Raw genomic sequence first — 26727 nt, 5'->3', positions numbered from 1 at the left:
GCACATGTAATTCAGAAACCTAGAGCAGAAAATCTTGAAAGAGAACAGATTTTTTGATCCAAGGTAAGAGAAGCCACACAATTAAGCTCACGGCCTTAGCATTTTGAAGGACGCATCTGTTTTTCTTACTAGCTCTTCCCAGTAGGTAGAGAATTACTTAGTTTCTTTCTGCACCACTAAACCTCAGACAAGGAGAAGGCGTATTCAGGTACCTAGCGGACTTCAGATTTGAAGCAATTCTGTTCCCTTAGCCAGCTTCAATCCTGGAAAAATAGGAATTGTTCTGAAAACCACAGAGATGCTAGTAGTGACAAAGCACAATCTGGAGGACTTCCAGTTTATTTCAGTGTATCACAACAACAGAATTGGCAAACTGGTCCCTGTACCACGAATACAATGCTCATGGTTACGATGCTCAATGACCTTACTTCGTCTGGAAAATTGAGTTGTACTTTACCCCCTCAACCTGCAAACAGCACTTATGAAGTGCTATTCCTTGGACAAGCAAGATAAATAATTTAAGTGCAGCTACTCATTAAGTAATTGCTTTAATGGCCCCTTGAAGGAAGAGTCATTCACTTATGCAAGGGAAGAAATTCTGGAAGGGTGCTTTTGCTCAAGGCCAGCTCCAAGAAAACGCCATCTAACATTCATTCCTCCAGTTCCACCCTGGTGCTTGGTACCGTGATACTACTCCCCATATCCACCACAATATCTATGCCTCTGTATTAAAACAACCTTACAGCAGATCATCACAAGAAGTTTGTTCGTTTTCCTTCTTATTTTTGCTGTATTCTACAGCTGTCACACACAGCCGGCTTAGCCTTGACTCCACGAGATAAGCTGTCTTCCAGCAGCAGCTCGTACGCATATCAAGTAGCGAGACAGAAATCATGAATAATGAGTTTCTGCCAGGAGGCTTACACAAACAGCAATCCTCAGTACGACACAGTTTCGCTGAACTAGATGTGCCCTCTCAATGTAAATCATCATGGCTTTAAGGCGGGCAACAAGCAAATCAGACAAAGTAAAAGACAAATAAATTATTTGCAGAAAAGACAGATAAAAGCTGCCATTGTGCTCCCTTGCTGTTCATACCCATCAGAAGTTTTTTCTCCTTGAATCAGGCCAGAGATACATGCTTCAACCACAACGCTGCACTTCTGCCGACCCGCCGCACAGACAGCGAGACTCTTCGCAGATTTCTAACAGATTCTTTAAATTCTTGAGGACTCTGGCCAAGCTTTTGTTTCATCTACTTGACTGCAGTGGCTTGTGCTGTGAAGGACAGACCTCCTCACAAAAGGTCTTACATACATTTCAGTGAAGCCTGATTCAGGCCAAACCCCTCAAAAACCATTTCTAACCACCCTCTAGAGATAAACTGTACCAAAAAGGTGACGAAAACAAGAGAGACATTCGGATTTGTAATGCCTACAACACGCTCCCAGGTCAAGCACTGTGATGTCCCCTAGAAATGAGGAATATTTTGGTGCTGAGCACTGAAAGGCTCAAACAGAACAAATGGTTAAGACCAACGTGTACAACGTAGCTCAAAATCAGCACAATGATGTGCTGATCAATTCATGAAGTTTCCCCAGCTGTTCCTACCTGGCTTTTGCAAGAAGCGGGAGCACGAAGGGCAGTTTCTGCAGCCTCCAGGCCTACTGGGAGCTATTTGGGCAACAACTCGGCAGCGCATTATCAGCGCGCTCTGGTGCTGCCTGATAACTGCAGCAGCACCAGCGAGTCGTTTTTCCGAAGGAGAAAAAACACCGAGACCGTACGGCCTTCAAAGCAGCTATATATAAACCCAGGAACAGTAGCTTTGGCTCCTGACGAAGGAGGAAGCCTTATTTTTCTGCTGAACTCGACAGCTTTGATCTCCCTCCTCGCCAGGCCGTCTCCCCCTCACAACGAGGCAGTGTTTGAGCCTGCAGACGGACACGCATTCCTCGGCGCACAGCGACTGCAGCACAGCCGCCCTACACCCAGGGAATCCCACTCCCTCCACAACTGCTCGTTTCTTTTACAAGCTCACTTGGCAGTGCTGCATTTCCCTCGGTTTGATTGCATGCTTGCACCGGGAGAAACCTGGAGTGCTGATCTGAAGATTAGGACCATCGCTTGTTATCTAGAAATCTGCACAGGGCTTTTATTTTTTCAAGGCAGACTCTGCCACCACGTACCCCCTCGAGTTTGATCACTTTATTTGAGCCTTGTCCTCAGGACAATTCTTAACCAAACCGGTGTGTAAATCTCTGTCCCACTCGATAAGCAGACTGCAGCTTTCAAACGCTTCAAAATTAAAAGCATCTGATAACACTGCAAGAGTTTTAGCAAGACCTGATCCTGCACACCGGTTTTAAACAATGAATTCATCACATGATAAAAGATCAGAAGAAAAGCTCCCTAGACTTGAGGATCATTAAAATAAAGGCAAGCCTACTTTAAATGCTAATGACACGGCGTCTCGGTTAACATTTTCCCATAAAAAGATGAGCTTCACTTTGAACTTCTGAATTTGCAGCCATGTAAATTCAAAGGCAGACAGAAAGCAAAACGTAAACTTCTCCAACACTTAAAAGGAGAAGGGCAAATTTCACCCGCACCACCAGCAGGAACTCCCCAGACACTCCGAAGGTTTCGGTTCAAATCCCAGAGGTGGGAAAGGGATCCCTGAGCCACGCTGTGAGAAGTCGTGGGAGCTTGCAACAACCGGGAGGCATCGAAAGACCTGAAAGTAATCCTTAGAGTCAAGATTGTTCTCATCTCAACTACGGCACACTCTATTTTAAGCCACGGTAAGAAAAGAGGTTCTCAGCAAAAAGAGGTTCTCACCTTCAAAGGCACAATGCTCTTTCGAAATCCTTAAGGAACGGGTCAAACGCTTCCCAAAACAAAACCAAAAACCTAGGAACGCCTGGAGGGATTCCAATGGAAGTTTGAAAGCAATAAAACAATCCCCTCCACGCCTTGCTTTTCCCAAAATTCGCAGCAAAACACATGCATCCATACTTTGTGTAACATCACCACGCCTGCCTGGCCCTAGTGGTCACTGATCAATACTGCCTGCTCCAACATCTCTTTACAAGGAGGTCTAAAAACCTCAACAGCTGATTTATGACTTCTTACGGCTTCCTGATTGAAGGCAAATCCCTCTCTTGCAGTGAGACAGGGTACCTCGAAGCAGTATTTGCTGGAAGTTTTCCACCAGCTGCAGGAAAGCAGAAATCCACAGGCCTTTCTCTGGCTCGCGTCAGGCTGAGTTTCCCTAAAAGCAACAATTCCTCGGCCGCAGTTTTGAGTGCATGTGTTCAGAGTGCAATGTCCGTTTGCTCAGCCATGTACCCGTTTATTGCCATGCAAACTTATTTAACAGCACAACGCTTATCAAGTGTACAGCAGCAAAACTTCATAAACAAGAGCCAAGCAGCAGCAGACGTCTGACAATCTCCTTCATATCAAAGCCTCTGAACGGGATGAAAATTAATTTTAGAGCAGATTCTCACTTGCAGAGGCTTACATAAAAACAGAATACATTTACCTGCGGACCACTCCAGCACACGTACAAAAATGAACCAGGAAGCAGGTCTTTCTAATGAGGAATTCGAAGATTTTTTGGTAAGAAAAATGATGAGAATGATGTAGGGGATGTCACAACTTCACCAGGAGAGAGACTCAGAGAGTCTAACTCAGTTTCCTACCTTAATAAGCAAGGACCATTTCATTAGAGACAAATCCCAGCACCTGGAGCAGAGGTAATCTCACCATCTGCTCCTGCCCACATTAACATTCTCCTCTACTTCAGCTGAGTTGCACAACGATTTTCTCCTCAAAAACAAAAAAAGCAAATGAAAGCCAATCAAGTTTTGTTTGTTTGTTTTTAGCAAGCTATTTGTAATTTGTTCTAGTGCTAAACAAGCACAGAGTTCATACTACTTGCAATTCACCCTTAAGAGACACTTTATAGCCATCACAAATCAGTTCAAAAACTCCCTGGAGTTCCAGCACTAAATACAGAAGCAATGATAACATGTCAGACCATTTCCTAAATTCCTTATAAAGTAAAGCCTTCACATATTGTAGGCAGAGCTTCCTCCAAACAAGCCCAATTTTCACAGTGACTCCCTGTTAAAAAAATAAATAAATAGATGTAAGGCATTTGCCTGATCCTGAAGAACAGCTAACTTAAAAATTAACCTATCTTGCCTGCATACCAGAGACAGTAGCAGTTTTGTGGGATAGAAGGGGAAACTTCTGCAAAATAAGACAGGAGTAATATACTACGGAAAGTACTAGTCAGCTGGAAAGGAATTCATAGCCAGGCATTTGCCACAGCAGGAAAACTCCTTAGCAAGAAAAAAAACACACAGGAACTTGGTCATTCAAAAGCCTCCCTGCCAGGTGCATTCAGATTGCTACTAAGAGAGAAAACTGCACCCATACTTTGTCAAGTAAATCAGATGGATTACTTACAGGCTTGCCAAGGCAGTGTGTGCATTTCGGAGGGGGGCAGAAAGAGGCTCGAAGGAACTAGGACAAAACGTTAGCAGAGAAGAGATCCTGACAATGTCATCACCACGCATGAAGCGAAAACAGAAGAGACAGAAGAAGCAGAGAAATCATCCCAGCAATGCTCAAGAGAACAAAGGCTTTATTTTAATTCACATTCACGCAGCAACCAACGAAGCAGATACTTTAATTCTGGAATATGCATTAAGCTGGGGTATGACTGTTTACCCCTCCATGCATCTAATAAAATAATTATTCCCAGGTACCTTGTAAATTAGGAAATAAACAGATTCTTCAGCTGCGTGATGGACTGTGCACCGAGCACAACGTTGCTATTACGTGGTTTATCACTCCTGCCCTGAGCTTATACTCCTTCCTTTTACATCATCACTCTCCACACAGTACGGGAACAAGTTACTTGTTAGAAAGGTCAAATAACCTAAGCAATAAGGATATAATCAGACCCATCTTCTTGCAGAATAAATAAATACATTTTTTATATATATATATATATATATATATATATATATATATATATATATATATATATATATATATAAACAGCAGCTGCTTAAAGTCATAAAATGCTTCCAGCATCAATCCACTCATTTACCTTTTCTGTTTCAATTTGGAAGAACTTAATGGACTGCAGCTACACCTGCTAAGAAATGCAAATAAATTATGGCAAACAAATTGTAAAGAATTTGCTGACAGCCATGCAAGTTCCACAACAATCCTTTCAGACAGTAAGTCCTTTTTTTCTTTTTAAATACTTTTAGATTTAGATTGCAAGCTGTTCAATAACGTGTGCACAAGCAGCCAAAGGTTCATGTTTCAGCTACTCTTCTATCCTGCTACCTTTCCATTGACACTCAACAGCTTCTTTAACACACTCGTAGCCAAATGAGAAGATACCTGCTCATGGATGAGATTAACAGTTAACTGAAAGGTCAAATCCATCTCAGTTCAGATCGTATCTATAGAATTTTTGAAGCCACTTCCACTAGTTTAAATAAAGGTACAATTTTAATTGGATGCAAACTCTGACCCAGCACTTTCCTATTTCACTCGAGTCATCCAGGAGAGCCTCTAAACACCTCACCAGCTGCACTGAGACCAACAACTGCGCCTCTTAGCTGAGATTTTAAAAACTCATTTACATCCAGGAAGTACAATTTCATCACAAAGCTTTTGATTTTGAGAGCTGGATAAGAATAGGGTGTTTCTAATACCAGAACCAGAAACTTCCAGGAATACTTCAAGGACTTTCGGTACTGGCAACAAGTTTCCCAAAAATCCCAGCCTCAGCTGCTTCAGTGTTTATAGGAACACTTAGGAACTCCACGACTTCAAACTATTTTCATCCACGCCACTGTGCAAAGACTCTCGGTAAGGCACACTTTCTAAATGCAGATTCTTGATCTTGGATCAACTTTCCCAGACAGCGCTCCAAGAAAGAGTCCAGCACAGTGGTCCAGCCAAATTTCAGCACATTTCAGGCAGCTGTAGCTACCTGCACGGGTTTTCTGCTGCCACAAAGTTTTTCTTCCCCTTCTCAAACCAGTGGCCCGCACCCTCAGCCGCTGCAACCCACTCCACCAGTAGGTACCTGCAGACTGGGTCCAGCACATCTGCCAGCTTCTCGTAAATGTCTGTGCTGTCACACTCCTCCCTTCAAGTTCTGAACCCAATAACCATTTCAGCTGTCTGTTAAAGAGTCACAGGTCTTAAAGAGAATTAAATTATTGTGCATAAGTTGCATAAAAACGTGCCACCCAACACAGCCAACAGTGGGTGCTGCGGCTGGAGACAACAGCAGCGTGAGCTCATGATACGGGACATGGAAGATTTATCACCAGAAGAATCTTTATAAATACTCAAATCACCTCGAGATGCCCTTAAAGCCAGCCAGCTGAAGGCACAAATCAACAAGAAACACGACGTTGCTTTCACTGGCTGTAGAACCACCTCCTGCATCTCCGTATTTTGCCCTGTTTCGTTCCCAGCTCCCTGCCACCACACCTGCAATCCCGCTCCTGCTGCACAGCATTTGCTGAATGCAGATACCAGAAAAAGCAGTAATGAAACCGATGGCATCCCAGGCGATTTCACTCCGATGCACTTGGCCAAGATTTTTTCCATCCCTCACAGCCAAGCCTATTACCAGCATTGTTTGACAAAGGCTAAGAATTTTGGTTCTGTTGCAATGTTGCTCCTTGCAGAATAATGCTTTCATACCCACCCCCTCTGCTTATTTCAGAAGTTTGTTTTTAAAAACTTTTTACTGACTCTTCTGCTTTTCAACCAAGTTGCACTTTTTTCTCCAGTTCACCCATATTTTTCACACGCTTTTCCATGTCTCTCTTTTCAAAGCACACCTGAAAACCCACACATGATGCAAAATACTCCACACAGAGTCAGCATGAGCTGCTGGTTTAAGGTATAGCTTCCTTTTAAGCAATGCCAGCGCCCCAAATACTTGGATTCCCCACCTGAATAATTCGCCCAGTAATCCACGATTTGCAAAGTAATTTTACTTCAAAGCATCACTTTCAAAGCAGCATAGAGCAATTCGGATTGCAGAGGGCCTCAGATGGTCCCTACCTCAACCTCCTGCTCAAAATAGGGTCAGTTATGAGAAGAGTGCTCAGGCTCTACCCAGACAGCAACAGCACAAAGTTTAAGTTATTCATAAAGCACAGGCCTGCTCACAGTGGGGCACGACAAACCATCCCCAGCATCCACCTGTAGAAGCACTTCCACTAACCCTCGTAGCAGTGGTTTGAAGAAGCCAAATATCCTCTTCCACCAAAAATATACAAAGTCTCTAGGGGTGGGAAGGACAGGGTAAAAGAGGAAAGAAATGTTTGTGCCATCCAATTACTTGAAAAAAGATACCCAAACACCATAGAGCCACGTACAGCTTTACAACACAGAGTTAAAAAAAAAAAAAAAAAGTTTCTTAATTTATATGCCTGAAGTCAGCCCTCCAAATATCCTCCTACTTTCACAAAACAGAAAAAACGCAGCAAAATGCAGGAAGTTCACGATGCGGAGTTCAGTAGCTATTATTTAGGGAGAAAACTCCCCTGCAAAGTTCCTATCCTGTTATTCTGTTCACTGGCTCTGCATCAGTGCACAGGATATTCCTTTAACATACCAAAACCATTAACAAAATATGGAGAGAAACCCATGTCACCGCAGCTCTGTCCTAGGCTTACCTCTGCATCACTGTATTAGCACCAACCTGCTGGCCTAACAAATGCAATTCTGCTGCAGTAGCCGAATTATTTCTACCACTTGCTCCAGCAGACAAGTCTCCCCTTGGGCAGGAAACTTGCACAGTTTCAGTTACAACCAGCAGATGCTTCTCAGTCACCAACCTGGTATGCATGGAAGTATTAAACACTTGTTAATTACTGACAAAACAAATGCACTGTTTACATGGACCTCTTAGCTTTACATATTAAAATGCTTATGAGATTATTTGAAGCAAAGAGCTTTTTAAAAAATAAACAAAATCCACTACAGCGCACTAGTAGAAAAGTAACAGGACGGCTATACTGGGTCAGGCCACAGGTTCATCTCGTTCTTAACCTGTCTGTGGGTGGTTTCAGAAGGGCATAGGTGAAAAAAAGTTAAACCAGGACAAGCAAGCAATGACGTTTCCTCAAAATCCTCCTCCAGACTCCACTAATAGTCTGCTGAAGGAATTCCTCAGTTAACTTGTCTAATATTTAACAACCGTGATGGGTTCTTCCTCCAGGAATTTGTCCAACTGCATGTCGGGCTCGGACCACCTACCTTGTAACTCAACACTGTCATCAACCTGAGCAGGAGAGCAGATCAGCTATCACCAACCTGTTCTTGATGCATCTTTGACAACTCCTAACATCACCAGCAGCACTGAGACCTACCAGCTGCAACCTCTGTGCAGACTAAGTTGTTTCTTCCAGGTTATCCTGTGCTAACCAACCTGTAGATCAGAACAAGCGACAGTCTCAACACCACCTGAGTGTCCCATTTTTAATTTTTTTAAATGGATCGACAAAAGGGGTGTCAGAATTTTAACACCAAGCACCTAAAAACTAGGAGGTACACAATATGCGCAGGCATCTCTCTCTCTCCTTCAATTTCTGAATGAAAGCATTCCTGAGTGACCACCACTTGGAACAAACCGAATTTACTCTAAACAACTGCAGACTGCATTTCTACTGAAAAGTAGAGATCAAAGCAGCACTTCTCATAACTTTTTTTTTTTTTTTTTTTTTTAATGTGACCTTTGAGGAAAGCATTTTATTCAAAATCACTTATAGAATAAATGAGGTTCACCATTACTGGCGTGCTTAAAAACATTTCCTCCTTCACTTACTTGCCCAGTCTGGAAACAGCTTCTGCATTCTTCTGCAGAAACCGACACCCCAGCAGCCTCTCCATGCACAAAGGGCTGGATGAATGCTCCGGGAGATGACTGATGTTACTGACCATGGCCGATAAAAACTGAACTCTGCTTCTGGTAAGTAATTACACGTCACATCCCCATCACAGGAACATTTTTACAGTTATGTTGCTGTGAAGCAAGCGATTTACGTTTGTACCGCTCTCATTCATTTTTCAATTGGTTGCATTACTCTAAAAATAAACAAATCCACCCCGCGGTTATTTCTACACTAACTGCAGACACTGAGATGCAATGCTTGAAAATAAAAGTGAAAGAGCTCTATCTTAACATCATCAAGGCTGACCTCCAAACACACGCTGTGTTACGAATTTTACTCATGTTATCCTCACAGTGCCCTACCAATCAATGCTACTTCATTTTCCTTTCTTAAAGCTTCCACAGGACGCCCTTCCCATTGATCAAGACTTTTAAAACACACAATGTGCAACCCTGCTCTGCTCAAATTCAAGCTCTCCATGGGATTAGTTTTTTCTAGCTAGTCCTATTCTAGCCTGGTTTGGTCCAACAACACCAAAACAAACCAGCAACAAGAAAACACCATCTCAGCATTTTCATGTTTGTCAGCAAAGTTTTAATTCAAGTCTCTCCAGCTACACAGCAGGGACAAATAAATAAGAGCATCGGGGTCACCAACGCGTACTCATGCATCTGTCCTGAGGAGCCTGGCTGGCCTCAAGCAACGCTCCCCAAGGAAAGAGGAACTTCAAGTCTTCAAAGCGGGATTACTACAACCATGATCAAGCAGGAGGAGTTTACTTACATAAACAAGCAGGAAGAAAGAAAGTTTTCGAGTCTTTTTGAGACTTTGGATGTGTATTTTTTTAGACCAACAGCCACCTTCAGGTGAAAGATCACCGAGGGGCGCGCAGCACCGCGGAGGCACAGGCTGTGGTCACTTTATGGACTTCTCAACACAAGGCCACTTGCCTCCAAAGGCTTTATTCGCCTTCTCCCCTTGGCTTTACCCTCTCCACAGCTCCCTCCCACCTTCCACATATTCTCAGCAGATTTGCCCGAGTCTCCCTCGGCTTTTTGGCTGAAGGCGGGGGACTCCCCCCCGGCAGCCCCCTGAGGCACCGCGGCGTTGCCTTCACCTCCCCCGGAGGCTCCCCGGAGGGTTCCCGGAGGGGTCCCGGAGCTTCCCCGGAGGCCGAGGGTGTGGGAGCCGCGACCCCCGCGGGGCCCCGTCCCCACACGCGGCGCCTACCTCGCAGCGCCGCCGCCCCGCGGCCGCGGCCATTCCGCTTCCTGCCGCCCGCCGCCGGGCTCGCAGCCGCCCTCCGCTCCTTCCTCCGCTCCTTCCCTCCCTGCTCGGCTCCCTGCCTGCCTCCCCTGCGGCCCTCCCCATTCCCCGCTCCTCCCTCCTTCCCTCCCGCCCGCCATGCGCTCACATCCGGGCCGCCTCCCTCCCTCCCCCCCCCCGCCATTTCGTCCCCTGTGGGGACGAGCCCCAGACGGTGCCAAACAGCGCCTAAAGCAGAAGCTGCAGCCGAAAAGGAATTGATGAGGCCGAGTCCCAAGCACGTCCCCGACTGCCATTTTCCACGCGATTATAGTTAAACCCTGTCGCTTCCAAATCCAAGCATCTTCTGTAGGGGAAATCCTGACCGGGCACCAGCAAAGCCCTTGCGAGGCCAGCACTGGGAAGTGTTAACTCAAAGGATGTTCCTGTAGGAGCATCATACCGTGAATCTTTAATTAGGCAGATTAACGAAGTTCTTACTGCCATTTAAGCCATCGAGGAAGTTTCAGGCTGTCGGTTCTTCAGAAAAGAAACCGACGCTTTCTAACAGCAGACCGCTATTTGCTATCAATGAGCACAAAATCCCGCTTTGCGAACACCAAACCACCAACAGGAGACATCTGCTTGGCTCCCAAAGGTGCAGATTTCCTGCTAGGCAGCAGTCTGTCCTTGAAAAGTTGCTTTCTTGTAAGAAAATCCTATAAAGACTGACATGGGAAACCCTTTCCTATGAGGAGGGTCTGCATAGCACGCTGCACATGGGCTCATCCTGCTGCACAAATGAGGTTTTCCACCTTCGAAAGGGAGGTGAGATTATGCTATCTGCCCTTTCTGTGTAGTGTTGGCTCTAATAAATGACATTTAGAAGGTCACTTTTTAGGGCATGAGTGCCTTTCTTACAGATGGGCCAGCACGTCCTGGTACAAAGCAGAACCTGTGGTGTGTTTGCTGCTTTCTTCTCCAAAAAGGAAACCACCCTGGATTTCACCTCCTAGTCACTGGCCACGGGGTTTAGTCCTGGGACAACCATTTTTCTATATTTCACCCATCACTAAACAACGGCGTGTTAATCTGCTTGGCTTGAATAAAAGGCAGCTATCATCCCCCCAAATTCCAACGAGGCCATGACTGTTTGGTTGACCAACCACCACCATAATATTGGTCAATGTGTGACAGCACAAGTGGGTCAAATGTGAACCAGAAGCTGAGAAAGGAAAGCTGATTTGGTTCATTCTGCTGATTAATGCACAACCGTAGAAGGCCATTTTCATGCTTGCCTACAAGTCCCATGATAACTAGAACCTTCTGGGACTTTCCCTTAGAAATTATTTCCTTCTTGCCAGGAATTTTTCCTGCTATTTAGCATGGATTTTAATAATTTAAGCCCACCCTTTTTAGTGATGTCATTCTTGCAAAATATTCTTAAGGTACTTCATGTTAAACAGGCACCAATTTCCTTTTATCACACTAAATTCAAACTGAATATGCTATTCCTTCCTTAGCTTTCACCCCTTGCACTGAAGAGCAACTGCAACACCAATATTCTTGCCTGTGCTTTCATAGTTTCTCAGTGACATTCTCATTAAACGTACACCAATTATCAGGTATGGGCTAGAAGCAGTACCACCCAGCTTTTGGAAACAGCATCTCTATACCCAATGCCAACAAGCCTTTACTAATGGGGAGCCAAAATGGTTCTGCTTCAAGAGAGAACTGCTCGGCATCAAAGCCCAGCTTCGGAGCAGAATGGCGCTGACTCCAGTGGAGTCAATACAGGGAACAATGACATAGCCTGCAGACTGCCTTACGAACGGGTAATTACAAGTTACACATTACCGCATGAAAACATGACGCCAGCTCCCAAGTATGACTTACACAGGAAGTCACTGACGTGTTGCTGTCAGAGCAGCGCGCGAGGTGCGTGTCTCAGCAGCCTCGCTGCCTCCTTACTCTCTGTGGTGGCCGGGACAGCCACCAAGCATCGCAGCTGCCCCAGGAGTTCTCAGGAAACACCTTGTAGAAATACATCTCGTGGAAAAAAAAAAAAAAAAAAAAAAAAAAAAAAGTGTATTGAAGATGGACGAGCACTAAGAAATCCATATAATTTTATGGAGTAGTGTTTTTACTGACATTTAAATTGTAAATTAGAGGCAGAAGAAACATGAGAGAATTTGTTTAAATGTTTGGACAAAGTGCTGTGCTCAGTAGCGCTAATACTCAAACTTCACAAAATAATTCCAACGTAACACATGCAGAAAAACAAATCACCCTGTGTAAATAACCATACTAATACTGGGATTAACTGGCAATCTGATAAACTGCAGCTGGCAGATGCCTTTTAAAACAATACTTAGGGTACAAGAAAGCTTGATGTAGACCCAGATTAAAAGCACAGCTATACCCAACCAAAAGCAACAACAAAAAAGTGTTTTGGTGAAGGTAACATCTGGAAGTTAAAAATACAAATAAAAACTTTTAGAAGAAAAAATGCCTTAATTTTCCTCTCAGCCTGAAACACATTTTATGTAAGCCTTCCAAATTTAACAGATGAATGCCTTAATTTAACTACTGGAATTGCCACTCGCCCTGTACTAATTGGAAGCAATAAACTTGATGCCTATTGTTAGAGCATCCTTTTTGTGAATGAGACATTGCTAGTAAGAGCACGGGGATTTTAGCAGGACAAATATGTTTCCTCTGAAAATAGGAAGATGGAGCACATTATGCCAAGGACGAAAACCTCTTTGCAAACGCGGTGACAAGTATCAGAATATGGTGCTTACTTTGTGCAGGAAATCCCCAAACATGTATTCCAAGGAAATTCCCAAACATTTGTTCATCAGGGTGGGGACTGCAACATGAAATTCACTCCATCAGGGCTCCTTGCTGCCTGCTGGAGCAGTGTGGGACCCCACAGATGCATTTGGGGCTGGTGCCCAGCACCCATCCCAAAGCTGCCAGCCTCAACATCACAGGGCTTGTGCAATTCAAGGAAGCCCCGTGCAGTTATAGCTGGCAAGCTGTGCTTGGGGCTCTACCTGTTCTTGGGAATGTGGCCCTCAAAGGCCTTATGGCCTGTGACTTACACGTATGGAGCAGCTTAGGAACTCAAGTTTGAAAGAAAAAAGCTTAACTGTGATACACACTAAGACTATGCAGGAATTGAAAGTTATTCATCTATGTTTATGACTCCAATGTTAGGCTGCTTTTCAGGAAAGCTATAGCATTCAGTGATGTTTGACTTAGGAGCTAAACAGTTTAAATTAATCTTAAATTATAATTTTAAAATATACTTAGAATCCATTAGGTTTGAGAGAGTGACTGCTACACAAATCTACCAGTCTTCAGTAACCAAGACAGATCTAATGTTCTCGAGGTGACTATTCCTTACTTAAAAGCAACAGTTTTAAGTTGTTTTGGTAATTTGCATCAAAGTTTTAGCTAGTTTTATCTTTGTTGTCTTCTTTGTTTTGTTTTGTTCTGTTTTACACATTTTTTTCCCCCTAAAACCAGCAGAGGGAGACAGGTTCTTTTTTACTCCAAAACAAGTCTTATTTCCTCAAAAACATGCCGAGTTGAATTTTCACTACAACTTCCTCTATTAGTCTCACAATGCCTTTTCTTGTTAATTTTGAATTTTGTTATTAATACTCATTTTGCTTGCTCTGTTTATTCAAGCTTAAATACCAACTGCTTACATCTACAGATGTTTATTCAGTAGTATGTTGTTATTAATAATTCATTGTGAAGTTCTTTCAGGAAAAAATGGGATATCAGTGTTGGTAATGAATGAAAACGATAAATGGGCCATGGTTGTTTTTATTGTTTCACTGTTATGCAATAGATCATGTGTTTTCACTGGGTGAGGTTTATATATAGCTCTTAAAATCTACACAATAGTTTCAGCTACGTATGAGTTACATTTAAGCTCAAACATAAGAAAGTTCCCCTTTGCAAACCAAAAGAGAAAAAAAAAAAAAAGCCAACAACCAAAACCAACAACAAAAAAAGAAAAAACACTAGTAGGTACAAGTGCAAGTAAAATCTTCGGTTAATTTCTTAGGACCCAGGTCCTGTTTCAGAAAGCGAGAATTTAGGCACTAAAAGCCAAAACACTATTACAGATCTTGGCACAGAGAATTAGGTATTCCCTGCACAATTTAAATAACATGTTATGGCATAGCATGACAGGGCACACATTTGAAATTCATAAAAAATTTCTTATATTTACCCCAATTTTCTTCAAGCAAATTATGTCTAGAAGAGCTGTTGGACCAGGAAACCTAAGAACATAAACAATTGAATATATTTTACTACTGGTTTTACTGTAAATATTGTGATAATTTTTCTTTTCCGCATAACTTTTTATAGATTGCTTGCATAGAGAGGAAATTGTATGAAATGGTTTTGGATAGGAATGACTGTGCTCAACTGAAGACATGCACGATTTTTGTCATTTGAAGGCTTTAAATAAAAAGAAGCTTCCACTCAAATGGAGTGGAAGCGGAAAAGTTAGAAAACACAAGCAGAAGGTGTGTCAGTGCTGCAACATGATCGGGAGGCACCACGGGATAGTTTATAGCCTACAGTATGCATTGGTAAGGGCAATTAATGTAAGAACGATGCCAGAAAAACCCGAGGGAGAAACTGTGGACAACAGGATGCGTACCTGGAAATAGCAATCATTCCTTGGGTAAAGGTAATTGAGGTAATTGGGAAGACTTCTGGCAAAGTAGGTGCTTGAAATCCCAATCACAGCAAGTCATGCTTAATCAGACATCTGAAGACAGAGGATGATAAATCTTCATATTGACTGCTCACCGGAATTGCCCTTTACTGAAGGATTAAAAGAAAACAAAACCAGAAACAGCCATAGCAATCCTATACAGTATGAGACTTCCACAGCGATCTTTATCAGGTTGTTGAGAAAAAGGCTACAGGGACTTCTCCCAGCTGCCCCAAACCCTGCAGCCCTGTGGACAATCCCAGCCCTCACCAGCACAATCTGATATTCCTTTCCAGCATGAGCTAACCGCCTGAGGCTTCCTGTAGTCTCGTAGTAACCCCGGGTTCATCAGCAACGTGACTTCTCAGGTCTCCAAGCGTTGCAAGTCAATGGAGATACTCTACCCTGAAGAAAAAGGAACAATTTCTTATGTCATACGTTTGTTCATAATCACACAGTACACAATGCTGAGAAGCAATGCTCAAACCAAATGCATTCAGTGGGGCAGTTTTCATGCCCCTGTGCAAGTCTAATTCTATCATGGCTTGGCCCTTAATCCTTGTATTCTGGTACACATTTTTTTTTTTTTGTAGTTTCCACAAGGGAAGTTAAGCACACAATGTGTTTCCTGGAGGACATTAGAAAAACTGGTTATCAGGTTAAGGGTCAACGATTCAAATTCAAGATTTTAACTAATGGATGCTCTGGAAGCAGCAGAATCGATTTAAAATGCTTGAAATCCTTGCCAAGATGCTTTAGTTGGTAAATCTCAGGCTTAGGAACGACAGTGATGGAAGAGCAGAGTACTGGCACATTATTCGAAGGGACTTACTGCTTGCATTTCTTATTTACTTTGTTATTTCACAATTTACTTTGTTATTTTATTATTTACTTTATTATTTTACATCTGGAGGACAAAACTGAATATTGTTTTAATAAAAGCGATCTCCGAGGTCAGTGGAAGACTTTTCAGGTAAGACAGCAGCAGTCAGCACCCAACAAAAAGAAGCTAACGTCATTAATACATGTTGCAATGCACCTGAACAACTGGAGATAGAGTTCATGTGTGTGTGGGAGGAGAGAAGTAGCGTGTGTTCACATACACACCTCCTGGGAAGCTTCAGGGAGGAGTACTCATCAGCACGCCACGCAGTCCTGGCCTCGTTACAAACCCTGTCTTCACGGATACTCCTCACCCACCAGAGGAATCCTACCAAATCTACCTGCAATTCTGTCAGAGCCAGGTTTATGCACCCAAGAATGTGTATGCAGAATATATCACGAACACCGCTTACCTTCCAAGGTGTCAGAGGAATCGCCTGGTCAGCAAAGCTTCTCAGGATCCACAGTCATTCCTCTGCAATGAAGCAGTGACACATCAGGTGATAAAGAATTACAGCACTCACCCTAATTAAAAGCATCGCTCAAGCAGTGTTGAAGCATTTGCAAACGGAGTATCAACATTAAGAAAATTACTTTTTTTCTAACTATAAATGTAATATTAAGAAATAGTAGGCCTTTGCTTGAGAAACTCACTGTAGGGTAGCTGAAAGATACAGAAGACCGTACGGGTGAAAGCCTGGCACTTCAGTGGAGTGTCAAAGGCTAATTCTGCCTGTGACACACTACCTGTGACACAGTGCAGCAAGTATTTAAGTTTATGCTTGTGTGTGGTGAAAGTACAGGGTGGTCTAGTGACTCCTTAAAGCTTTCTAAAGCTTGGAAAGTGGAAAAATAATAAAAAAAGAAGTTTTCCACTATAAAGTGGAAAAAATTTTCGCTACGTATTTTAACTAAATCCCAAACATTTCAGGGAAAAAAAGATATATAAATACTACTTCCATTAGCATAGTGCATAGCCCTTTGGAAGAGCAGAAATTCCTCACCCAAGTCAGGAATCACATCACAGTAGCATTAAGCCTGATCTTAATTTTGTATATAATATTTTTGTATTTGATATTTTTCTCTGCTTTCATTTAAAGCAGAGCCTAAGAACAAAATTATCTTTGCTTTGTTCAACTGAAATCGATGGTTGATTCCACCTGCAACATTTTGGCAACCCCCAGAGGTACCTAGCTGAATCTTTGACCTGTGGGAAACTACTTATTTAAATACCAAACTAATGAAAAGGTAGCTCCTCCAGCTATTTGTTCGTACTCTGGTACCAAGGTCATCCTGTCCTTCCTAGTCTCACATAATTAGAAACAAATCTGACAATAATTCTTGGTCATTAGATTTTGAAGTAAAATGCCTATCTCCTATCTGATATTAAAAGTCTTTTAAATTCTGCAAGGTGCAAGTGAGAAAAGTATTTTTTTCTTTAAAAAATATATCCTGAGATTCAAAACCTGCATAAAGATTAATACTCTAGTCTTATAAAATGGCCAGCCATGCAATCAAGTATTATAAATGTAGTTCCTGACTACTACACTTCCTAAAGCAGCAAAGAACATGCAATACTGATCATCACTGATCTCTGTCTTTGGTTAAGAGACTTTAGTAGCTTCTTCAAAAGACAGAAGTGGACTTTTTTCACCTCACAAATACAGGAAACAACAGCTATCATCTTCCAAGGCTTTTAGAGAATTATTTGGATGTCTTTGAGTATGCATTCAGTAAGTTCTTACAGCGTTCACTAAAAGGCCAAGATTTTTTTTTTCCCTTTCCTAAAATTATTGCTATCACAAATTCCAGATTTTGGAATAGTCAGGCCTAATCCTGGTCTCAACTGTATAACTTAGAAAAAAAATTTAAATACCAGATTCATAAATTCTGCAGTCACCACACAGCTTTCAAAGGAAAATGGCAATGTAGCCTGACAGCTGCAGAGGGCTTTAGCCGAAAGCATTTAAAGAATTCTTCTTTAATCTGATTTTAATGGAAATTAAGCTTTACTCACTTTCTCTTTGCACCAAAATTAACAGGGTTGATCTCACAGATAACTAAAACATTCCCTGAAAGTCTGGAATCAGTTACATGCGGTCTCAGAAGTTATTATCACCTTGGATTCATAGGAAAAAAATAAAGAACCATAAAGCAAAAAGCTGAAGCTGCTTCTGTAACAGCACGTATCGTAATGCAGTTTGACAAGGCTTCATCCCACGCCTCCATACAGGCGATTTGCAGCAAACCCTAGAGTTCAACCAGCCTCTGACAAGCACCCCACACGGTAGGTAGCATGTGGCTGAGACCAGAGCACGGGCATCCCACTTCCCACCAGCTCTTCCAGAAACTCCCCCTGAGCCCTAAATAACTTCAGAAATCCTCATCACCTTTGAATCTCATTTCAAATGCCCTACTTTTAAGAAGGCAGTATCCTTTCTGAGCATAATCACCAAACCCATTTTTCCACTGTGGTATTTCTTTTCCTTTTTTCCCCCTCCTTACACAAGCACGCAGTTATTTCACCACTTCACATTGCAGCCAGTGACCTGGGCCAAGTCAGTAAGGGCCAAAATGCACTTTTGTAACAATGAAAACTCTGCAACTCATTGGGAACCATTAATTCGTTAATAGAGAACGAATGCTCTCAATGAAGTGCACACAGAATGGCCCACACATGGAAACCTGAGAGCACTGCTAGAGCATGGCTTGCACCTTTGCAAATAAAGGGCTTGACAGACAAACCCCGTGCCTGCCTAATGGCAAAAGGCAGACAGATGCAATGACAGAGGTGGAGCTTATATTGAAAGCTTTTTTATTTTATGAAACCCATGCTTAAGCTGTACGCTGCCCTGTAATCATTAAGCACTAGGAATAAAAGCTTTAGGCTATTGCTGTGAAAGAGGATTTGCAAAAATCTGGTGCCAGTATCTCTACTGGCTTTGCAAACCCTCAAACAATTAAATAATCTGATGGCAGTTACTACTAACCCGTAGCGACACAGAAGTCAAAACATTTTGATGCATGGAAAACATCAGTTCTTGCCTAGAACTTGGGTCCTGTGAGGAACCCTATGACCAGAGTCATTAATTTAAGTAGTTTTGCCTTAGGATGCTACAATGAGGCCTGAAGGCTGTATTCGAGTATCTTAAAAATAAATAAATAAATCCAACACCTTTATCCGGTCACTTCAATTGGTAAAGCTCCTTAAAGCCTCAGGAAATACTATTGCCATGAGGAGGATATAAGCAGCAATATGTGTTTCTATCTCTGCAAGGACAGCAATTTCACTCAATATATGGCACCCACGTCCTTTGCTGTAGCCGGGGGAAGGATGTCTCTCGGGGGGGACTGGCAGGGGCTGCACATGTCCCTTTGCACGAAAAGTTTTGAGGGAAGGCTCAGACAAGCTAGAGAAGAACAGAAGAAAATGAATTGTTGCTGTTTAAGGCTTGTCATCCTCTGCTAATGAGACAACTGAACCTGAACCATTTCCTAGATGAAGCTGTACCCTTGCAGTAGCAGGCTTGTTGAAAGAGTTTGATAACACGGTTACAACAGACAGGGTTTGCTTAGGCAAACCAGTTTGCCTTGGCTTCGGCTCACCAGCCTGCCAAATGGGCATTATCTAACCGCGGCGTTGTGAGACAAGGAACAACTGCGGGGAGCGTTCAGACACGCTGACAGAAGCTCTTACATCTCCTACGTTGTGTTTTACATTTTTGTTGGGGGAACATTTGAATTTGGAAGGGCAATGCTGGGAAAGTTATGTCAGGAGAAATAAGAGAAAGTGAAATAAAGCCCAGAAGTGTTGCTGTCCTGATCTATTTTTGCAGGTCAGCCTGTCTGACAAACCCTCCCACCTGCACCTTTCTGTAAACATTTCCAGCAGCTGCAGCAAGTCCCACAGAGGTACATGGCATTAGGTACCTCTTATTCCAGCATAAACACCAGAAAGGTAAGCAGCTTGCAGCTAAGCGAGTCTAGGAAGCACAAAGGCATTGGGTCACGGTGCAGTTTTTGCACTTTCAAGCTGTACCAACCATTTCAGAATGAAAGCTTCTGGTTTTCGTTTCCAGCATGGTGCTTGCTCCCAACATTTCTTGCATCTCAATAAACAGACCGTTTAGGTCGACTACAACTTCCCATCCAAAGCTGATATCCAATAAAATTAACAGCTAGATATCAAAGCAAGTGTCTGTACAGATTGTCTGTTGAAATAAAGCTCAAGCTATGCAACTGGCCTGCTCCAGGACAGCTCACTTCATTAGAACAGTCTTGAATTATGATTTATGTCTATTCCTCTGCAGTAGGTACAAGTCTGCATTTTCATTTTCTAAACACCCACCTTGGCAGAGACAAGCAAATTACAGGCAACACTCTTTCAGATGTTCTTACCCAGTCTGATTTTTGTGACATTTCTTTGCTTTTGAGGTAAGGAAAGATATTTGCAGTGCAGTATTAAAAAAGACAAAGAATAAAGAACTGTGGTTGATAAAGTGCAACCTGTGACAGAAAGCATGAAACTACTTCTAAACTATTGCATGTTTAGCTAGGGTTTATACAGGTCAATACAAAACATGCAAGTTCCCTCTGACACCTCTTGCAGATGTCCCCTTTTAAAGCTTCAAAGAAAGGAAGAGTTGGGATGGTTTCCTCTTCTGTAATAAAGTGCCTTTGCTCCAGAGTATTTGCACCTCTTGCTCAGGCTACTACTAAAGAGTAAGTGTTTCATCTCTGATGTAGACAAAATGTTTCCTGATGGCCAGGGTCCAAACCAATGCAGGATGGAACAAGCCATATCCTCCCCTTATTGTAACATTCACATTTCCTCAGCAAGTTTTTCAGGAACAGGATAATATAGGGGTCCAACAAAGACACCAGTAATGCTTTTTGCTAAATACCATTCCTGCACACTGGAACAGGCTCCCCAGGGAAGTGGTCACTGCACCGAGCCTGACTGAATTTAAGAAGAGATTGGACTGTGTACTTAGTCACATGGTCTGAACTTTTGGGTAGACCTGTGCGGTGTCAAGAGTTGGACTTGATGATCCTTAAGGGTCCCTTCCAACTCAGGATATTCTATGATTCTATGATTCTATGATTCTATTTTTTCCAGTGTGAGGAAACACACACCTCCCGTCTGATTGTTTTGATGAGCACACCAATGTATCCCCTTGTTTTATTTCTGACTTCCAAACCTGTAAATACTGTGGACATCTGTAGAGCAGTGCTGACAAATATGCATGTTTCACTCCAGCGTAACCAGAAGCAGCGTGGACAAAAGGGGGATTGCTTCACACTGTGGAATGTCGAGAAAGATCAGGGAAACAGTCTCCAAACCAGAAATGTTCCTGTGATGGTTTCATGAGTAGGCTCAGTCTCCACACACTCCCCGTGGAATGGTAGCAGGGGAAAGAACAGACTGCGGATGCACAGGGGATGCAGGGGAGTGACGACTACTTCTCCACGAGCATGGCTGCAAAGCACAAAAAGGAAAGGTGATAACTTCTCACTTAAATCTTCAACTTCCTGAAAAATATGATTAAAATACACACCCACCTGCATGTTGGCTCACACTCGTGCATGCTTACACTCACAAGTACGCACTCGTACTGATGACTCTACCCTCACACACACCTCCCACGTGGCTGTTTGCTCATGCACACTTAGTCCTGCTGTCACACACACTCTGGTGTACTCACACACCTACTGACACAGCTGCACCTCCTTGCACTGAGAAGTGCCCCCCCCTCCTCTTGAGATTTTCTTACCAGAGCTGGTAACTCATCAGCTATGCATTTTGTATTTTCAACACTAAGTTTTGCTAATAGCACTAATTATTTTGCCTGTAATTAAATTCATCGGGAACTAAGCACCGCTAATTGAAAAGCCTAAAAGGAAATGAAGACCTTTGGCTTGTACAACTCATGATGCAAGGTAACAGCGCTTTTCACCCGTAGGAGCAGACCTGTACTTTGCACAACACACAGGGAAGTGACAAGTGTGTGCTGAACTTTACTCTGGGATCCACCAGATCCTACCACATCTCTCCCCACGGAGCAGTTAAGCTTATATTTTAACTCTGACTTGCAACCCAGCCCATAAGGTTGGATAATTTCCTAGAAGAGCCAGCTTGGAACACGCCAAGCCAGCAAAACACAGACAGCCGTGCTCACCACACACTGCTGAACCTGCCAGCCCACTGTTTATCTGGTGGCCTTTTTGAGATGCAGGTACACAAGGGCTTTACACAGTACCATACCAATCCTTGTGGCATTTTGTGCCCTCATTTTCCTAGCAGTTCCATCCGTTCTGCTACTTCCTATTTTGGCCACTGCTGAGCATTGATATTTTCACAGAACTTTCTTTTTACGCATCCACAACTGGAGGAACAGCAGAGAGGGTCTGAAGCCTACTGTTTGGGATGAACCATTAAGACTACCTTTTCCTCAAGGCAAATCATTTACATTACTGATGCATTATTTGCTGCTTGTCACCCAGCTGAGTATCATGATAGCCTCTGCTGCTCTGGAAGTAAAGGTCAGCCTTCAGTTTTATAACCAAGTAATTCCCTTTCACCAGCAAGCTTTCTCACATCATTTTCTACCCTTTTTGGGATCGCCTATGATAACTTTGAAGCAGAGCAGCCTGATAAAAGTTCCTGGGAAACACTACAACTGACTGCACTCCCTTAATCTCAAGTTTATTAAAAATACGTAAATACAACAAGAAACCTAAACACCATGAGCATAAAGCCCTCTATTTAGCCCTGATGTTTCCTGCAATAACAACAATAATTAAAAGCATGTAATTATGACAGGAAAAAAAGTAGATACAATTTTAAAGAACAGTTTTGTTTTTTTTTTTTTTTAAATGACTGCCACAATCTTATAAATATCTGGAATAATGCCAGCTTTTTCCTGATTTTCAGGTGTTACTCATATTCATTATGACTAGAAAGGCAATATATAAACCTCAGGTGACTTGAAAAATACATAATAAAATGCTGATTTACCTGGGAAATAAAATAAAGACTGTATCATGAATAAAGAAGTAGATTTTCTTTTAATGAGACATTTAATGAGACTATTACCATAGTACTTCTTGCTCAACATGAAACTGTTATGAGATGCATGCTTTACCACAAACCCTTTCTTCTACTTTTTAGTCTATCCCTTGATGGAAATGGGAACCCCATAAAGTGGTGTAAGCAACACACGTGTTGCAACCACAGTACCCTGCCATTTATTTCTTGTTTCTCTTACAATTTACGTTATTTCCAAGCCTCCCCCATTTGAGCTTTTACAAGCTAGGAGGTCTTACCTCCTTCTTAAACAAGATATCATTCCTCGTCTTTTTGCAACATTCCCATGTTGATGCAATCTCAAGTTATCCTCATGCGCTGTAGCAGTATTCATTTGATTTTCCCTCCACCTTAAAGAGTGAAACTTTTTTTTGAAACTAAGCTATCTTCCTCAGCTCTCTCTGTCCTTCCCTCGAGAACACATTATAGCTCTAGCCTCAGCTATAAATATTTAGGCGGCAAGATTGCACCTGTTTCTCTGACCACATTCCCTTCTTTGTTTCTAGAATACCCTGCATTTTTACCAGATTTTGTTAAACATGCATGTAAAGCTTCCTCTACATAGAGAAAACCGTCTTTGTCAATGTAAAACTAAAATTACCCAAGAAGGCTTCCTCCCCCTATTTCTAACTGTAAGCCCTGAGTCACTGGCTTGCTTGTTTTGAAAAATATGTTTTAAGTTTCGGAGAAACAAAGAGATATTTACAAAAAAAGCAGTCCTAGATCTAAACAAATGCTTGAATGTTTTGCTGCACTGTAACCTATATATTCCTGTTTTCAGATTAAGTTATTTGGCTGCTAAATTTAAGAGTTGTTGAATTTAAAAGCTGCATCTGGTTAAGCATGTTTACCTCCATAAAACACATCCAACTGCAACAGAATCCTCTTTGATCAGATCAAAAATTATTATTTTTATTCTAGAGGAGCCATCTTATTAAAATTCAGTAAGTTAAATTTTATATTATGAAAGCATTTCTTTATCCTCACACTTTTCAACCCTAAGTTCACAGTATTTCGTTTTTCTTTTCCCTGAGAATACACAGAAACATTTTTAACCTTAGATAATCAGTCTCACAATGAACGCATCATTCAGCAAAATCTACAGCAGAAGGCCAACTAGATAGGACAAGAAAGTACAGGCAGAAGATGACAGGATAGCTTTGGACTTACAACTTGCACAGACACAGGTTTCTTGTTCTGTGTCTGAACTGTTCAGCACGTAATAGAAAGAGGTCCCAGAGTTCCTACTACTGCAAAATAAATAGCAGTAATAAGGATAACTCTTCTTTATTCTATAATTTTATTTCATTTTGGTCAGTGTGAGAAGATAAATTTCATTTCTACCTCTCTAAATTAACTAGCGTAATGAAATTTTCCTCAAGCAATGCAATAAATACATTCTTGTTATATGTAATGTAATTATAACTAACACCAGAACAGGTCAAAGAGGTATCTAATAGCTAACCAGAACAATCCACCTGTTTTTTTGTTCCAGTTAATCACAGGACATGACCAGAAGCAGACCCACCAAGAGACCAAACTGCAGGCACTCCCAGTCACAAGACAGCCACACGTCCCAGCCCACGGCTGTGGTTGTGCTGCCAGATGTGTGAGGGGGCATTGGGGCAGCCCCAGGAAACCAAGGAGACACCCTACAGTTAAACCCCTCCACCCCTGAGTTAAAGCAGGTTCCAGCCTGAAGTGAAACAGCCACGGTGTGTGAAGAAAAATACTCAGCACAACTAAGCTGAAGTACCTGTCACCTTGCCAAACTGAGCGTGAAAACTATCCTGAAAAAGTCAAACCTATGATGGACGCCTTCTCCACTTCAAGCATCAGGATTTACGACAACACGGGACCTGCAAGAAGAAAAACGAAAGATCTTGTTGTTTCTAGAACCTCAAAAGCTTTCTGCTTTTTTTCCTACTGAGAGCTGAGATCTCAAGCTTTGTGCAGAACAGCTGCCATGATGTGGGCTTCTGGGCAACTTTTAGCAACTTTTGGGCTAGCTCTATCCAAAGCCTTTTGCTCCAGATGTCATTAGGTTTGTAGTAGCCAAAATTAATATATAATGCTGCTGCAGTTCTGCAGCAGAAAGAGGTATCTTACACCAGTAAATTCACCTCAGTTGTACGGGGATTAATAAATCAGACCTATATATCAACTACTAGGGTAAGACAACTTACATATCCGTTAAAAACAGAAAATCTGGCACACTTGGAGGCAAATATTTCTCCCTGACGAGAAGACAGAATGAGCAATTACAAACAAAAACCCGCAACCCTGTAATTGCACCCTTTTAGAGCCGTGAGGTCCCACTAACAGCCTGAAGGTCACTGAATTTTCACCTAGGAATCCTGCTGAACTCCTCCGTAAATCCATAAGTCCTCTACACCCACATTAGTCAGAACCTCCTACCACAGCCTGAATGTAAGGAAGTGATTTTGTTGAGAGAAAGTCTAGCCTTGTTACAGCAGGGGCCAACACCCAACAAAATACGTAACTGGAACGGAGCAAGCATCCAGAAAGCCGGGATATGGCCATAACTGATCAACTAATTAAGCCAATAACTACATTTAGACACAGACTTTCCAACTGTGCACACATATAAATAAACCTGGGTAGTATTAATCACTGAGAACATGAACTGTACTTGTTCAAACTTGGGAAAGATTCGAGGCACACGTTTATCACAGGAAGAAAACGCATGGGCCATACGCTAAGCTAACAGAAACCTCCCCCCCCATTCTAGATAAATTAGGCATTTAACCATGACACTCTTACATTTACCATCACTACTTCATTGCCATTTCGGGCCTGTGGTTATGTCTCTTAACTCTCTGCTGTTGTGAAACAGAGCGAATTACTTCAGCAGCCGCAGCTCAGTGGCTAGCAGGTACCTGTACACGTCACAGGAAACCACACGCTGTGCTAGCTAAACATGCCTTTCCCAATAACACCACCACCACGGGCAGAAAGGCACGGAGAACAGGCATTACCCCAGCCCTTCATTTCTAGGTGTTTTTTCCCCAGTTCAGTTGGGAAGTGATATGGTTTTAATACAGTTTCTGTCACTGCTGCTGCTTGTGGTGGACAGAACTGCGTGGGGAAGAAAAATCCTCAGCACCAACAGTTACTCAGGACAGCCTTGAAGTTACCATCTGACTTTGTGGCCGAAACAGAAACTAGTGCTAAAAAGTTAGCCTTTCTACACACTTTTACTCCGAAGCAGTAAAACTTTCTGCTGTTAATGGCAAGGGAGACAGCAGAGCAAGGCTCAGGATGCAGAAGTTAGGACTCCTGCATCAGAGACATCTCACTACCTAATGCTCTACCGGTGGGAGTCGTAGTATCAATAACCTTCCACAAGATAATAAAAGAATAACACCAAAAAAGTATCGAGGGCATTCTTGTGTACAGAAGTCCTCTTCAAATTCTCCCTATTTTTACTACCATACTGGAAAACACAACAAACTGATAGCCAAAGACAGTCCTGCTCTGCCATGCTATGTCCAGCGCAAAGAACAGAGTTTCTCAATTTCAGATTAAATCAACTACTTCCCTTGCAACACCGAAATCCTAAGTGGTTTTCAGACCTTGCAGCTTCCTGACTGCTTAAACTGAAGTAACGGTTAAACACCCAAAGGCTATTTCTTAAACCACCTAAAACAGCAATCAAACAGCTTTAGATGATATGTAGCCAACCCCAGGGGAGCTCAGATCTAAACAGACCCCAAAATCCCCCCACCCACAAACCCAAAGGAATTAAATAAAAAGAGAAAAGGTTAAAAAGCAAAAGCCAGAAAAAGTAG

General features: G+C 42.4%; 1 protein-coding gene across 4 annotated transcripts in view; it reads right to left on the bottom strand.

Annotated features, from left to right (window-relative positions):
• The window catches only part of PIK3C2A (phosphatidylinositol-4-phosphate 3-kinase catalytic subunit type 2 alpha), a 60417-nt gene extending 35661 nt beyond the window's left edge, over nt 1–24756 (bottom strand). Inside the window, exons 1-5 of one of the 4 annotated variants that reach the window (XM_072039286.1) lie at nt 24672–24756; nt 21030–21307; nt 16242–16303; nt 14890–15351; nt 14452–14503 (exon numbers count right to left, since the gene is read on the bottom strand). The gene's annotated coding sequence lies outside the window, so the exon portion shown is untranslated. Of the gene's footprint in view, nt 1–1611; nt 1763–3547; nt 3700–10184; nt 10343–14451; nt 14504–14889; nt 15352–16241; nt 16304–21029; nt 21308–24671 lie in introns of those variants that run through there. The other 3 variants (XM_072039285.1, XM_072039287.1, XM_072039288.1) reach the window with 3 other exon arrangements.
• Nucleotides 24757–26727: the final 1971 nt, after the last annotated feature.

The sequence above is a fragment of the Anas platyrhynchos genome, chromosome 5 (assembly GCF_047663525.1).
Source record: "Anas platyrhynchos isolate ZD024472 breed Pekin duck chromosome 5, IASCAAS_PekinDuck_T2T, whole genome shotgun sequence".
Lineage (NCBI taxonomy): Eukaryota > Metazoa > Chordata > Aves > Anseriformes > Anatidae > Anas > Anas platyrhynchos.
Note: the sequence above shows the minus strand (reverse complement) of the source record. Positions and strands in the feature narration are given on the sequence as shown.